Source organism: Pistacia vera, unplaced genomic scaffold, assembly GCF_008641045.1.
Source record: "Pistacia vera cultivar Batoury unplaced genomic scaffold, PisVer_v2 Contig459, whole genome shotgun sequence".
NCBI lineage: Eukaryota > Viridiplantae > Streptophyta > Magnoliopsida > Sapindales > Anacardiaceae > Pistacia > Pistacia vera.
Window position 1 is genome coordinate 1191418 of NW_022196289.1, and position 9116 is coordinate 1200533.

Consider the following 9116-nt stretch of genomic DNA (forward strand, 5'->3'; position numbering starts at 1 on the left):
CTGGGTATGCTTAACTTGAGTTGAATCTGACTCATAAATTAGAGAGCATTAATGTTGTAAAAACATCTTGAATTGGTAAAACACAGTTTCAAGTCATCTCAGATTGAGAATTTTTTTCTTTTTTTAACAAATTAATTTTAATGTTTTTGGGGAGCTAGTGGGTTCAAGATATCTTGATTCATAGAAAGCAACCGCCACTTTCTGCTGCAGCTAGCTATCTACCAAAAGGAAAAAAAGAATCATTTTGATACAAACCAAAATTAAATAATAATAATCAATCAAACCTCAGTGGAGATCCATACCTTTAATAACAAATTCTCTATATATACAATGCTTAATCCCTCGACCCTCAGCAAATCAACCTCCTCCAAGAACTCTCAAACTCTAACCCCTCAACTCCCTCAAATGTCACCAATTTTCCAGGATTTTCCCGGAAATTTTCCCTCAAGAAAATTGCTTCTATTCACCACCTTAACCAACAACAGCCCCACCTACGGCTGCTCCCTCCTCCTAATTCCTGGAAACCAGCAGCAGCTTCGACTCGAATATCGTGATGGTCCTCTCTCCTCCTGTGTGCCTTAATTTGCCACTGGGATTGAATGCTTTGATCAGATGTATATTTAAATGCTCAGGATTTGGCGCCTCTGGCAATTCTGATTCCGCCAATTCCTCAGCTCAAATTCCCAAAACAGGAATAAAAAAGAAGGCCCTGAAAACTTTTCCTGTACTGAAGTACTCAGCAGAGCTGAATATGCCAGGATTGACTCGGAATGTGTTATATGCCTGTCCGAATTGTTTCCCGGAGAGCGCGTGCGCCTCCTGCCGAATGCAACCATGGATTCCACATGCGCTGCATCGACAATGGCTCAAGTCTATTCTTCTTGCCCCAATGCAGGCATTGCCTGATTGAAACTTGCCAGAAGATTGTGGGATGTAGCCAGCCGGCTGCAGGCTTGTCAGGATCAGCGGTTGCGCCTGCGCCGCCTGTACACGGAAACAGTTGTGAGCATCAGGGCCCTGGAACCTGAAGGAATTTGCACAACTATGGAGCGCTATGTTAAGTTTGACGATTTTGATTGGTTTATTTATTTGGTCATATTGATTAAGATGGCAAAGCAATTTCTTGGCAAATTAATTAGCATTACTTATTGGTGTCCTGAAAATTTTGATTAGGAGATCCATCAAAGTTAAGTGACTTTGAATTCTCTCAAATGTTTCAGAATTGGCCAGTAAAAAGTCAGTGAAAAATGTAGAAGAAAACAGTTTAATTTTTTTTTGTAATTACGAATATATAAGTAGAAATTAAGAGTATTATTTGAGCTTTAATGATTTGGTTACATCTTACATGGGTGTCGAGCTGATTCGTCAAGATCTATTTAATTAATATTTTTTTTCTTTCACTTTTTAGCACTCAAACATTACATTTAACTCTTAATTACAAGTTGCTATACTAAAGAGCTTCTTTGTTTATTGTGCATGTAATTTTCTTAATTTTTATCCCTTCTTTTGATGTACAAAGATAGTTTAATTATCTCGGTTCATAATTAATTTTAATATGGGTGACTTTCTCCAATTATTGGAATGCCCTTGGTATTGGTATATTTGTTCTTTCTTCGGCGAATAAATCAAAGGTCCCATAAACACTCTTCTGAACTTTTAAAGATATCATTTCATACATCAATTTTGATGGAAATTATCATGGATCATCCACACTAATGGTCATTTATTGACGATAACAAATACAAATTTTTTATTTATTTTTTATTTGTCAATATATGTATCTTTTGTGGGCATCTATTTTCATTTATTTGGTAAAATATTGAGCTTTACATAACTACACGTTGAACAATATTAAACATGCTCCCCAACCAACCTATGACCAGTTAAAATGTGGTAAAATCTATGACCAGTCAAAATGTTGGTCAGCTCATCATATATTAAGACCTCCATATATTAATTAGTGATATTATTAGTTATTAATTAGCCAAAACTGTAGAATAACAACCGTGCCTAGCATGATCATGAAGCACTAATAATAAAGTGCTTCCAAAAAGTTCGTTAATTAATTATTCTCCACACAAAAGGATAAGCTCTTCCTCTCCCAATACACACACACAGTGAAATCCAACCCATAAGATAAGGATCAAAACAGCAATACATTCAACAATTGCAAACAATTTAATTCTTTAATATTTGTTGGCCTAGGAAAAACAAAGTATAAAAACTAACTTTTTAAAAAAAGGATAAATATTTTCCTGCTTTATTAATTTGGATTGTGATCAACTTAAATTTTTAATTAACTTCTTATTTACCTGTAATGGACTACCAATTTGATGTTTTATTTAGGAAGATCATTCTGAGGATCCATGAATAAATTTTGCTTTAGTTTGCAGCCACAAAAAAAGGCTAATATATTACATGTTGACTGCATGCTGAGATGAATTAAGATTGCATACATGGCAAAGGGTCTTTGTGCCTATTTTTCTGGGATTGTAAACAGCTAGGATCCAGGACTTAATTAAAAAAAAAAAAAAAAAAAAAAATGAGGGTGAGGTGGGATGGGTTATATGAGACATATTCTCAATTATTATGTTACATGAGAAATAACTTACCTTTTTGAGTATTGAGCAAATTTATCTAAGGAAACTAAAGTTACTAAGAGAATATATATATATAAACGAATCTGAATCATTGGATCATGATACTATCAATCGTCGAATTATGATCTATAGAAAAAATCTATATATATGGACACGTTATCTTGGAATTGTCGGCAGCCCTCAAAATGGACAACTTCAATGATAGAGAACTTGTCTCCTTACAATTTATATTCCTATTGATATGTGATGGCTCCCAATGCTAAGTTCTTATCATGTAATTAGATTACAAAATCAAAATATATTAAAGGACTAAGGCCTACAAGTGGATGATTATGCATATTTTCTTATGATATCCTAGTTACAAGTACAGTAATTAATCCCCACTTGAAATTAACCCGTAGTACAAAAAGAGTACTTAATTTGTGTATTATATTTTCATGATTTAAACCTGGCAGTGTAATCAAATGGATGGAGATCAACTTTTTAACTTCAGATTACCTTGATGAACTACCAAATTGATAGTTTATATTGCAAAGATCCTTTTGAGAATCCATGGAGAGCCGTTGCTTTAATTTGCAGCCAAACGAAAAGGCTAATATATTGGACCTGCTAATATATTGCGATCAGACTAAGTTAAACTATTCCATGCATGGGAAAAAGATTATGGCCTAATATTTTGTTTATCACAAAAATTAAGAGATTCTAGAAGAAAATCTACTTTTTATAACTACTGAGATTGTGTCACCAAATTCTGGGAATAAATCAGGATGGATGAAGTGGAACTAAGATTTCATACTGTTTTCTTAATAAATGGTATTATATTATTTAAGACTGATTGTTAATTTAAGTCTCATTGTTGGAGACGAGCCTGGTGTTGGTGTTGTGCTTGACGCTCTTGATCCTGGGAGATCAAGAGGGCAGTGAGATTTTGCGTCGATGCACATTGCCCCACGAGGGTAGGCCAAATTTACATTGGGAAAGGCGCCAGACGTAAAAATTGTGTTTCCTACACTGGTCTGCACCGGCACAGTACTTTTAATTCTAGTGGGAAGTAGAACAATATATATTGGCTTCGAAATTAAAATTCCTAAGTTGTAACCAAGCTAATTGGGATTGTCTAATGAACATCATTGAGCTGCCTACAGATTGATGCATGCGTGAGATGTTTTCTTATAATACCTTATTAGCAAAAGTACAAGAATTTTATCCCCACTTATCAAATTGGCAAATCTTTATCCATAAACATATGAAATCCTAGTACACAAGTGATAATTACTTTATCTATTATATGTCTTATGATTTTAATCAATAATAAATGGTCAGCACTTGAGATAACTTTTTATGAAATTCATAGTCACTTTCATAAACTCAATTTGATATTTTATATTTGCAGAGTCTTTCTGAGTCATTAGGAGAAGAAAAGCTAATATAGGCAAAAAGGGCATTGCCTAAGCATTCGTATCACAAAGATATAAGAGATTCCTAGAGGAAGATCTTGTGCCCATTTGAGATAGTGTAACAGGAAGATACACAGAGAAGATGGATGAGATGAAGGTGGAGTACGTATACTCATTTCCCGATTAAACATTTAATGAAGAGAGGTTGCGTCACTAATTGTACTTTTCGCGACAAAATAGTGTTCATCGATCATCAAAAATTTTCATAATATATATGTATGAATCAAAACCAAATTGTGGAAGAACAAGATCAAAACTCTCAAGTCGTGAAAGTGAATAGATACGATGAATGAGGTGAAGATAGGAAAACATATTGAGTGATTTCAGATATGGAAATTTTTTGAATAATATCCAAAAATATCAATTGCCCAGTGATTAAAGTGTCACTGTAAATTGATTGTTTTGATTAGTGATAATTAAGTTCCCACTAAGTTCATATAGTGTAAAGTTGATAGTAACACAACATAATATCAAGAGATATTGGCCATCAAAAAAAATAATAAATAATAAATATCAAGAGATATTTTATGAGAATTTTTTTGAAAACATTTTTTTTATAAACCCTTTTCAAGATGTACTGAACTTTTAAATTCATCCAAAATCATAGCAAGAAAGAAAAAAAAAAAAGTTAAGCACAAATCAATTTTTGTCCCTACAAGTGCACTAAAAGGTAAAGGTCACTACCTTTAGATAGTTTGACGGTTTACTTGGGACTCTTGAATATATTACTCAAGAGATCCTGAGTTCAAATTCTCATGACTATTAATAAAAGTAGTCATTGGAGGCTTACCTGGTGTTAACTTTAAGGCCCCGAAATACTAGTTGAGGTATGCATAAGCTGACCCGAACACCTCCAGATATAAAAAATAAATAAAATAAACAAAACACGCAAAGGTTGCCGATGGAATTGATTTAGGGAGATTCTCCATGAGATTGAATGCTTGGTAAAACTTAAAAGTATTTGTGCCAGTTTTTGGGATTGTGTAACGGCTAGGATCCAGACCTATGATAGCAAAAAATGAAGGGTATCAACTTGAATATACTTTGTATTAGTATATTCATGATTCATGAAATTAATCCATAGTCAAGCAGAGTACTTGTATTATTTTCATGATTTAAACCGATATCTATTGTATCGCATGGATGGAGGTCAACTTTTTTAACTTACAGTTACCTTCATGAACTATACCTACTTGATATTTTTATTGGTAGAGATCTTTCTCAGAATCAATGGAGAACTTTTGCTTTAATTTGTAGCCAAAAATTGGACACGCTAATAAGATTGCGATCAACTAATAAACTATTCTATGGCCTAAGTTTTTGTTTAAATATCCCAAAAAGGTCAAGAGATCCTAGAACAAAATCTATCTTCGTCTTGTCACCAAATGCTAGGACAAAATCAGGATGGGTGAAGTGTAACTAAGATTTCATACCCTTTTCTTAATAAATGGTATTATACTATATAAGTACATTACTTCATCTTATTAATTATTCTTATGATTTTACCATTATAAGTGGTGTATTGAGACTTGAATCAAATTTTTTTACTTCATTGTCCTTTCATAAACTACCAATTTGATATTTTATGTTTGCAGAGATCTTTCTGAGAATCAACGGAGAACTGTTGCTTTAATTATAACCACAAGAAAAAGGCTAATTAATATATGGGCATGCCTAGATTGCAATAAGGCTAAATATATCGCATATGAATGCGTGGCAAAAAATAGGATGGCCTACAACATTTTGTCATACAAAGAGATAAGAGATTCATAGGGGAAGATCTTTGTACCCATTGGATGGTGTAATAACAAAATAATAGAATTAAAGAGATTGATGAGATCATGGAGTATTGTAGACGATCTTTGTCGATTAAAACATTTAACGACGTGAGTTATAGGTGTTTCCTGAAAACATTTTTTATAAAACCTTTTTCATAATCAGCAACAAAAATTAATAAAAAAGTTAAACAAAAATCAAAAGCTCTTGTCCTTGCAACTTTGCAAGTGTACTAAAGGTAAGCCTACCTGATGGAATTGATTTAGGGAGATTCTCCTAAAGCTGGCATACTGTTATATATATCCACCAAATGCTGCATCAGAAGTGAAATGAACTATATTTTTTTAATTAACAAGGACAAAATTTCAGTGGAAATCCATATAAAATTAACTCTAAGGTTGGCCGAAAACGGAAAATCTTAGAAACTTATATGTATAATCAAATATACTTCTGTATATTCTCTCGGGTTATGATAACATGGGATAGAATTAGAATAAGCTTTATCTACAGTCCACATATTACTTTTGGCTCATCTTATGTTATTACTATTAAACAAATATCCATATGGCCTACTTTTATTATGTATTCTCATTTTAAACTTTCTAATATGTATGATTGATATTGTTGTAAATAAGACCCAAAACAAGTGTAATCATGCAGTAGCCCAATGTTCATTCAACCAAACAGCACAAAAGAAAACATTATACAGTAAAGCAAAATAAGAAGAATAACACCAGATTTATAGTGGTCGTAATCTGAAGATTACCTACATCCACTCTTCAGAGCAACCAGAAAAATAACTTCACTATGAGTTTGAGAAACCTTACAAGAATCGGCTCACCCCTTTACACCAAGGCATCACCCCGATACAAAACCCTCTGATTTTACACCCGTATACCCAGATGCTCTCACCACTCATACATTGATCAAATAGGCAGAAATCAGTACATATTATACAGAGAAAAGAAGACTACACAATAAGGACAGCTCACACCTACCTCACCGTTGATTCCATGGACGAATCTGGATTTCCAGCACAGCACCTCTAACTGTTTCTCTCTCTGTTAACCAAGAGAGAAATGAGAGAAGTGAGCTGCGCACAAAACCTAAAACGGATTTAGGTTTAGAACATAGGGAAAAGACTGAACTGCCCCTTAAGTCTTAACAAATTACTTTTGACCAGCCAACTCCAAGTTGACTTCCACGTGTGTCATCAGAATGCCAATCACAACAGATATAAAATTTGTTAATATATTTTTTATGGTGTTTTCTACTGCCCTCCAGAAACGTATTTCCAATGGATTCTTCTTTCATCGAGAAGGAAGCCTTGGAAATGAACTTTTTTTTTTTTTTTTTTTTTAAATCAGGGTGTTCAGCTCAATTTATGCGAACCTCATTAATCCCTCGACGTCCTGACAGTTAATCGTCAAGTAATCCTTTAATGGTCACCCTATTACAACTGAAGGGAATAAACTCAATACCTCTGAGTAATACACCCAAGAGTCTTAGTTGACCGCCTAACCACCCAAACAGAGTTGATATAGCCCCTTTGAGGGCCAGGCCTACCCTCATATTTAAAAAAAAAAAAAAAAAAAATTTAATATATCAGCCCACAAAATTGCTATTAATATATATATACCCAAGCCCACCCTCAGATTTAAAAAAAAAAAATTAAAAAAAAATGAGAACTATTATACATGTTTTAGCCCACAAAGACTTGCTACTATAATTCATATATTCCAAGCCCGGATCAATTAAAGTTTAAAACTCTTTCTACTTTTTTTCTTAACATTCCACCTGCTTTTTAGGATCACCCAAAATTCTTTACTCTCTCATTCTCATGCTATTCGTTCTTAAAACTTTTGAAGACTAAAATTGTTGAAGCTTTCACTACTCAAGGTGTCACAATTAGCTCCGTTTTTTGTTTTATCACTTTTATGTATATGTATTGCTCATTTCAATTTAATTTATTTTAGGGTCGAATCATGCTTTTTTTTTTTTTTTTTTTTTTTTTGTTTTTTTTTAAAAATGAATGGACCTTGTGAGTTTGTTTTGTGTTTTGTGTTTTGTGTTTAAGAATTTTCAGATACTTTTGAGATCGAAAGTTATGTAAATATGTGTTAGAAAATGAAACCTTTACAATCTCAAAAGAATGATCTGGTGGTCAAAAAATTTTTTTTTTTTTTTTGAGGTTTTTTATTCAAATTTGAGGGAAAAAGACGTAGATCTTGTGAATTTATTTTGTGTTTTGTGTCTAAGAATGAACATGTTTTCCCAAATCAAAACTTTAACTATATTTTAAAGGACGTTATTCTTCACCCTTCACCCACCATTTTCCTACATTTCAAACGTCATCGTTCAGTTACTCCAAATTATTAAAGAAATTTGAATAACTATCTATGTTTATACCAAAAAAATTTCCCCTTTTTATTAATTCATATTAAAAGTCAATACAACGTTGACTTGATTTAAGTTTTGGTTGATTTTAGCTTAGACTAGATCTGATCAAAATCATGAAAATTTATATTATAATCTTTGGAAGCCAAGGAAAAAAAAAAGTTTTGCTCAATGTTTACTCAATACATTTACTCAAAATTTTGTTTCGCATAGATTTATTCAAATAAGAAAATATTGTATTATTGCATTCTTTTCTCTTAGGTTCTTGATATTGTATTATTTTCTTTGTTTAAGGTTTGATATTTTTTAAAGTTTTTACTAATTGTTTGGCAAATAATGGCGTAACTGCGGAGGCCTCCTCTTAGCAAAAATCCTAAATCCGCCACTGCACCAGAGGTTGGTTAGCATTTTCAATAATTAAAGAATGTTATTGCCTGATTTGGGTCACTAACACAGTAACAATTACTGTATGTAACCAAATCCAATGAATTAATTGGTCAATGAAAAAGTGTTCAATTAATTTCATCAAGACATACAACGAAGAAAGTTAATTAGCACTCCCACTGATTTAATAAAACGCATTAGGAGAAAATCATTACTAATTAATTACATTTAATTAGATGATTAATAACCAAAAGCAAATAAAGGCAACAAAAATTTGGATATTTATCGAGAGAATTAACAAACATATCTAGTTGGTCTCCCACTGATTTAAAGTTGATACATTTCTAGAAGTAATTTTTAATTTTGAGATTAATTATGATGCATCCTTTGACAATTTAGCTACATATATAATTAAAATTCTTTTTTTTTTTTTTTTTCTCTTAGTTTATTGATACAAGTGCAAACTAGCCAAATTTCTTAAACTATTCAAAAGTGCATTCCA

The 9116-nt window shown here is 32.4% G+C and overlaps 1 pseudogene; it reads left to right on the forward strand.

Annotated features, from left to right (window-relative positions):
- Positions 1-405: 405 nt before the first annotated feature.
- On the forward strand, positions 406-1173 carry LOC116144875 (annotated as a pseudogene).
- Positions 1174-9116: the final 7943 nt, after the last annotated feature.